Here is a 7559-nt window from a genome sequence, read left to right as displayed (position 1 = left end):
TCCCACCAACACTGGCCATCCGCAGTCCTTGATCCTTGTGCCTTCCTGTCTAGCCCACGCTTCCTACAAATCAGCCAGCAGGAAATTCTGACCAGCTGTGCTCGGTCTGAGGCAGTAGCCAGGAGGTGGCCACCCTACACATCGGCCTCTCCAATGTCACCCCTGAGAGGAAGCACGTAGCCCACTTGGCACCACTGCTCTGCTCCCCGGCCACTGTCACCAGGGTCCCTCTCACTTGAGAGCTGCCCTCTGCTATCCTCCAGGCCTTGGCAAGGCCCCGGAGGCAAGGTAACCAGGACGCACAGCTGGATGGGGGAGAGGCTCCACAGTGTTCTGAGACCTCGAATGGAACACACTGTTCAATGTCCAGCATCTCAAAAGCAACCGTACCTGCTAACCCTTAAAAAAAGAACAAGCACCCAACAGCCCCTGAACAGGAAGCACTATTAACTCAGAGCCACCCTGGCCCCTTTGCAAACGCTCTGAAGAGCTTCCTTCCCCAAATGCCCCAGGAAACACATCCCTGGGTCTTCTCCTGGATGTGCATGGGGAGCACACCAACTTCCAAACCAGGACATTCTGAAATGATGTGCCTCTTTCCTATGTCCGTAAGGCGCTCTTCCGTGTCCTGAGCTGGTCGGACACCACAGAAAGCAGCGACAGACAGTGTGTCCCTGTTTCCTATCTACTGGGCAAAGCCACTTTCAATCAAGGCTCTGGATTTGTAATCTGTGAGGCCCTGCTTGGGCTGGCGTGCCAGAGCACACAGGTTATGTTCTTATAACCTGCAATTGCTCCTCCAACCACCGGACAGACGGAGGGTCGTGCCCACGGCCACTCAGCAGGACGGCACGAGTCCCACTCGCTGGCCCACACACTGTCAGCACGTGTGGGCGTGTCTGGGCCCCTGGACCATCCATCTGTCCCTCTGACAACTGGGGGATTTCATTCTTTTGAGCCCTCATGACACAGACATGTAAGCCCCAGAAAGTGCCACTTAATAAAGCCTTTGGTGGAAAAGTTAACCCAAAAGTTGGAGAGCTCACGGATCGCTAACAGTGCTGGCCAGGGCAACCGAGGAGGGAGGACGCCCTCAGCCCACATTTTTCAAGGCTGTGTTCGTGCTACACACACGTACTGACTAGAACAAAGGACCCGTGAAAGTCTGCTCACTCTCAGGCATTCTGCACATTCTGTCTTTTTTCTGGTCACGCTACTAAATTGAGTTCACGAACCATCAATGATTTGAAAATCACTGCTCTATAAACTACATTAGACAGAGACTTTTACCCTTAAATAATACTAGAAAAAAAAAGGCACACTCTTTAGATCTCTATCTTATGCTCAATTCGTTAAGCAAAAAAGAGCATCACATACAAAGAACGCTTAATTTAGTCATGTTTTATCCGGACAAGGAAATAAAGTAAAATAAGAAGCAAACACCATCATGACAAGGTACAAGGGTTATGGGGATGCTTTTCTCATTTTAAAACCTCACCGAACAGCTTCCCTCAGCATCTGTGAGACAAGGCTTTATTCTGTGGCATCGATGTTCCATCTACTTGAAGTAGATGGAACTGATCACTCCTGTGGCAGACTGAACTCATTTTACTAAGCCATCAACATGTACTCCCCTTAGATATAAAAGAACCACACAAATGGTCTCTGTTTCCGAGGGATGAAAAAGGTGAAAGGCCACAACACACAGCCAGGCCTCGATGACCTCACCAACACAACCTACTCAGCGGTCACAACTACCTGACAGCCGGACGGTGGGGGTCTGTATTGCTGTTCTGAATGTGGGGAAGTGGCCCTGGAGAGCCCAAGGAGCCCACCCACACCACGCACCGGCCCATAGGTCCCGCCGCTGCCCACGCTGTGCTTTCGAGTTCCCAGCTTACGTCCTTAAACGTGTTGTTCAAATCTCATTCATACACATTTGACCTTTCGAAAACTAATGAAAAGACATCATAAAGACTCAAAAGTGTTGTGCCAAAATGTAACATTTTGAGGGACATCTGGGCGGCTCAGTCGTTAAGCATCTGCCTTCAGCTCAGGTCATGAGCCCAGGGTCCTGGGATCGAGTCCCATGTCGGGCTCTCTACTCAGTGGGGAGCCTGCTTCTCCCTCTCCCTCTGCCTGCCACCCCCCCTGCTTGTGCTCTCTGTCAAATAAATTTAAAAAGTTAAAAAAAAAAAAAAAGTGACACTTTGAAGGCCATCAACACTAAGTCCTGCTGCTGCGTTGTGGTGCTTGCCCCAAGCCTAGGAGAAAACTTCCCTGTCTCTGGCCCTGAACTTCTGAACTTCTAGGTGATCTGCACACGTCCACCCGTCCGAAACTACACGGGGCCTGGGGGCCTCCCTGGATGACCGGCGCAGCCAAGCAGCACCAGACGCCAAGGACACGGGTGGGCCAGCCCGCTACCGCATGTAGGAGAACAGGAGTCAGGAGTTATGAGCACCCCAACCTAGAACCAAAACGCCCTACTGGTCCTGTCAAGCTTCCAGATCCTCTCATGGGTAAGTTGGTTATAAACATTTGCAATGATTCGCGGGAACGTGTGAACAAGCATTCCCATTCAGCCTGTCCTGGATTTCATATTCATTCCCCAAAATCAAGCTTCAGACACGAATGCATGAACTTCGTACAACCAAGAGATTTGTGTTTTGTTAAAAGGGCATTTCTACCAGACAGAAAACAGTATGTCCAGAATGGTTCCAGTTATCTGAAGTTTGAGGACAGACAAAACTAGCCTGTGATAATAGAAGCTGGGAAGCAATCCCCTTTGGCGGCATGGGGCTGTGACACACTGGAGACTCGCTCTTCTTCCCTGTTCCTGGAACAAAGCTCCTCAAACCCCTGGGACTTCCCGAGCCACGGGGACAGGGGAGCCTGTTTTTCATAAGCCCCTTCCACATCTGCCCCCCACGGCCAGAGAGGGGGGTGGGACTGGAGATTGACCTAATCACCAATGACCAATAATTTAATCAACCACGCTTTCATGACGGAGCCCCCATAACCTCCCAAAGAATGAGGCTCAGAGAGCTCCACAGTGCCGAGAGGAGGGTGTGCTGGAGGGCATGGAAGCTCCGCGTCCCTGTCCCACACCTTGCCCTGTGCATCTCTGCCATCAGGCTGTTTCATGGAATTGGTGTTTGCTGGAGTTCTGTGAGACACTCTAGAAATCATTGAACCCAAGGAGGGGGTCCCAGGAACCACATATTTGGTGTCAGACGTACTGTGAGTAGAGAAACACAGCCATTTTCCATTCAGGGGGTCAATGCTTGCAAGAGGCAGGAGGGGGCCTTTTGGGGTGCTGGAAATGACCATATACGTAGACAAAAGTGCATCTAGCTGTAGTCTTAGGATTTGCACATTTTGCTGGATGTATGCCTCAACTTCAAAAAAAAAAAAAAAAGAATTTCTATTCCCAAAGAGTCAAAAAAGGCCTTTAAATCCCTAATTATGGTACACCCACGCATGTTTATCCAAAATAACCCTGTCTCATAACATCAAAAATGGCAGAGCAACCTGAAAACCAGGTTCTGACATGGAAGGGTTAGGGTTAGAGTGGGGGCATCCAGCCCCTTGACAAGCCCAGGTCCTGCGTCAGTGCGAAGCACGAGGACCCAGGGAAAGGGGCGTCCCTGCGAGTAACCACTGGCTGAGCTGGAGGCCACAGGGCAGCTGGCACCACCGTCCCCAGCCTGGGGCATGAGATGGGGTAGTGGTGTAAGTCCCCAAACTAACATCAAATGAGACATGGGAGCACCTGGCTGCCGGGGTGGGCATCACCAAGCCGCCAGCAGGCACAGGGGTTCAACCCTCAGCCTGTGATACCCAAACACCAGGGACTCAACTTCCCAAATTCACGTCCTCACTGACAGCCAGTTCTGTTTTGTCCAATACTGGGATGCCATGTCCGATTTTACCTGGTTCCACCCAGTTCCAACACACCTGCCTAACAAGCCCACTGAAGCAATATTCGAGAAGGCCAACCAACATGCAGCTGGAAGCACAAGACAAACCCGCCCCCCCACAGGACTAGAAATCCACTTTAAAATTATAATTTTATACTTCAGTTCATCTTTTTCCAAGCTCAGCATAATGCCAAATAGTAGCCTGGTACCAACTTCACGCCCAACAACTGTTTCCATCGTGAGCAGATACTCTGGGGGAGCGTCTCTAGTCCGAACTGCTGGCTCACATGTCTTCACACAATCTACACGCTGATACTGAGTGTCTATGATTCAAAACTGGGGCTCTCAACAGGGACAGGGTGATCCGTCAGTCATGATGCAGCAACTCTGTCCCTTCTTCCGCCTGACCCAAGTGACCACCCTGCCCCCCCCGCCCCTCTCCCTGACCTCTGTCAGTGCCCGCACTTCCCCCTGCCCCGAGAGCTGGCAGCCCCGAGAGCTGGCAGCCCATCGGCTGCTCCAGCCACACTCTCAGAGACCACTCTCACTCATCCACTCACCTTGAACAGCTCCGCCCTCCACAAACACCCGGAATCTGACCGCACTGCGACTGCTGGGCCCTGGCCGCCGTCCACCGCGACCTGATACACAGCCGCAGCCTCTCGGGGCCCTCCCGGCAGCCACAGGGGCCTTTGGCTGGGACTCAGTTACTCTACCCTCACATCCCAAGGCTTCCCAGTGGGTCTGCCCGCCACCCTGCCTGTCCAAGAGGTCGTGGCTTCTCGACAAGGCCTTCCCTCTCAGCAGTCATGAGACTGTACCGTGCGGGCCTGTCTCCTCTGGATAATAAGCTAAGCACCAGGAGGTAGGGCCTGGGAGGGCAGGAGGAGGGACCCAGGCCTGTGCATGGGGCGCTTGCCACCCCAGGCTTCCCAGGCTCCTCCATGGACTCCTACACACCCATTAATCTAGCCTTTCCTCCACACCATTTCAGATGGGGCACCCGATTCTGGAACCTGTACAAGCTGTCCCTTCTGAGGTACCCCCCTATTCTACCTCCTAGCCCCATCCCTGCTGAGTACTCACCTTCCTAAACCACAACCGGGTCACAAGACCACCTGCTCCACTTGCCCCCGGGGCCCTGCCAGGAAAGTGGCCTCAAGCCCGTTCCTGCTCAGACCCTGGACAGCTTCCGGAATCTGCCTCTTGCACCCTCCTCCGAGGCTCAGACCCTCTGTGCAGGGGTGGGAGACTGTGGTGGGACGGTGACATGTCTTCCCTGTGGACGCAAGGGCCAGGCCCCTTAGAGAGGGGCCCTCACCCATCCCCATGAAGGAGCAGGCCCAGCGCATGGAGAATGGCACAGCAAAGCACAGGCCTGGACTCCAGAACATAACGAAGATGTGCACCCCATTCCTGGCATCACGTGTGCAGTCCGGGGGTAATTTCTCTGGACCTTCTTGCCTTTGCCTCTCCACACGTTCATGATGTCCTGCCGTGGACATCCACACGCCAGTGGGCTGACCACACTGGTGGGAGGGTGGGCAGGCTGGCATTTCCCACTGCCAGAGAGGGACCCAGATCTGATTCTCCAAACACAAAGTCAAAAGGCCTTCATCTTCCCGGAGACAATGCTTTCTCCCGGAACAAGTGACCACTGTAAGTCCTGTGCTCTAGCCCCCAAATTATAACCACTGCGGCAACCTACTCCTTTAGGTCCCCAAAGAAACGACGTTTACATTTATTTCCCCGGGGAAGTTTAAAAACCACTCAATAGGGAGAGAAGCCCCAGCTGAAGGCCCCCTGCCCTTGGAGCCCCCAAGGGAGCCAGCAAGGCGTGCAGCAGCGAGGGGCACACACAGCCGCTGCACGTCTTTACAGCTCCTGCCCTCCACTAGGCGCAGTGCTGAGGACACTGGGACCACACAGCACACCGCGGCCACAGGACGCAGAGGTCTGCAACGCCGCAGAGCACTGGAAGGATACGTGGCACAGACTGCGCATGTCCGGAGGCACCTGCAAGCAAAAGGACCAGCACAGGGGCGCCCGGGGGCGGTCGGTTAGGTGTCTGACTCTTGGTTTTGGCTCAGGTCATCATCTCGGGATCCATCGAGCCCTGTGTCAGGCTCCGTGTCCCCTGCTGGAGATTCTCCCTCCCTCGGCCCCACTCCACCCCTGCTCAAGTGCCCTCGCTCTCTCTCAAATAAATAGTACAAAAAAAAAGGACCTGCACAGAGGCCCAATGTGCCCAACGTCCCAGTGCATGCCTTTGGGAGCTACGGCTTCGGGGGGCTGGGCTTTATTGTGAGAACCGGGCACCCAGGGAGAGGGGCCGCCCAGATGTGTGGAAAAGCCACCACTAGAAGCACTGAGGGCCTCTGTGGCTTGCAAAGGCTTGAAGCCAAGCAACTCTTAGCGTTTTGTTTCAGATTCAAGCATTAGTGAATACTGCACATGTAAATCATACTAGCAACCATGTGAGGTTGGTTGAGACTTCCACCTAAACCCCGCCACTGAGTGGACAGACACCACGGCCCTCCCACACTGCCAGGCTCCAGGCAGGGCGTCTGCTCTCCCGCACACCGCTGTCCTGGGCTCTCCACTGCCACGGACCCCTGAACAGGCAGTTCTGAGTCGCCCCACCGCAGAGTCTGCACCCCATGCCGAAGGCCATCTCCACGTCCTCACCACCCACCTTGGGACTCTCACCCAGCTCCTGCAGACACACGGGACACCCCACCTGTAGTCACAGGCGTCGGGAGGCCACGGGGCTGGGACAGGCACCGTAACGGTACAGGGGATGCTTGAACCACAGGCATTTGGCTCGGACACACACATTTTTAACAGCTCAGTGCTGTAAAGGTACCTCCGTCCCTTCCTCTAGCTGGCTTACGGTATGAGTAGGATACACAACACACACGACGTACAAAATACGGGTTAACGGGCTCTCCTGCTCCCCCGTGGGCCGTCAGTTCAGCTGCTAAGGAGTCAAAAGTCACAGGGGGTGCTCGCTGCTGCGGCAGGTGAACTACAGTCGGAACAGCACAGCGGGGAGTGGCCGCGGCCAAAGACACGAAGGTCCGTGAAGCACTCTATCCGAAAAAGAAGTAAGGGCTGCGGGCTCCCCTCCCCTCCGCACGGCTTGGCGCCCAACCCCCGGACGTTCAAGGGTCAAGTGCAATGCAGCTGACCCAGAAGAGCCTCCCGGCCCCGCAGCAGGTGGCGGGCAGAGAGGGGCGAGGGCGGGGAACCGGGGCGAGCCGGCGCGACCCGCAAGCGCAGGGCCCGGCCCCCCCAACAGGTCAGCAGCCCCGCTGCGGGCTGGGGTCAGGGCGCCGGACACGGGGCGCACAGGCCCGCCAGCGGCTTCCCGGCAGCTGCGCCGGGAGCGGGAGAACGTGCGGCGCGCTGACCGGGCCGGGACCCTCCCCGGCCGGAGCCGCCGTGGACGCCCGCGGGCGTTCGCGAACTTTCCTGCGCCGGCCCCGCTCCGACTTTCGGTTTCCGGGCGGCCCAACTCCGAGAAATCCCCTCAGGCCCGCGGGGCGGCGACCCTGTCTGCGGGCCCCGCCGCGCCGGCGCCACGCGCGCCCGTTTTTTTTTTTTTTTTTTTTTTTTTTTTTTTTTTTTTTTTTT

This window comes from Neomonachus schauinslandi, chromosome 13 (genome assembly GCF_002201575.2).
Source record: "Neomonachus schauinslandi chromosome 13, ASM220157v2, whole genome shotgun sequence".
Classification (NCBI taxonomy): domain Eukaryota; kingdom Metazoa; phylum Chordata; class Mammalia; order Carnivora; family Phocidae; genus Neomonachus; species Neomonachus schauinslandi.
The sequence above is the reverse complement of the archived record's forward strand: the minus strand, read 5'-3'. Positions refer to the sequence as shown.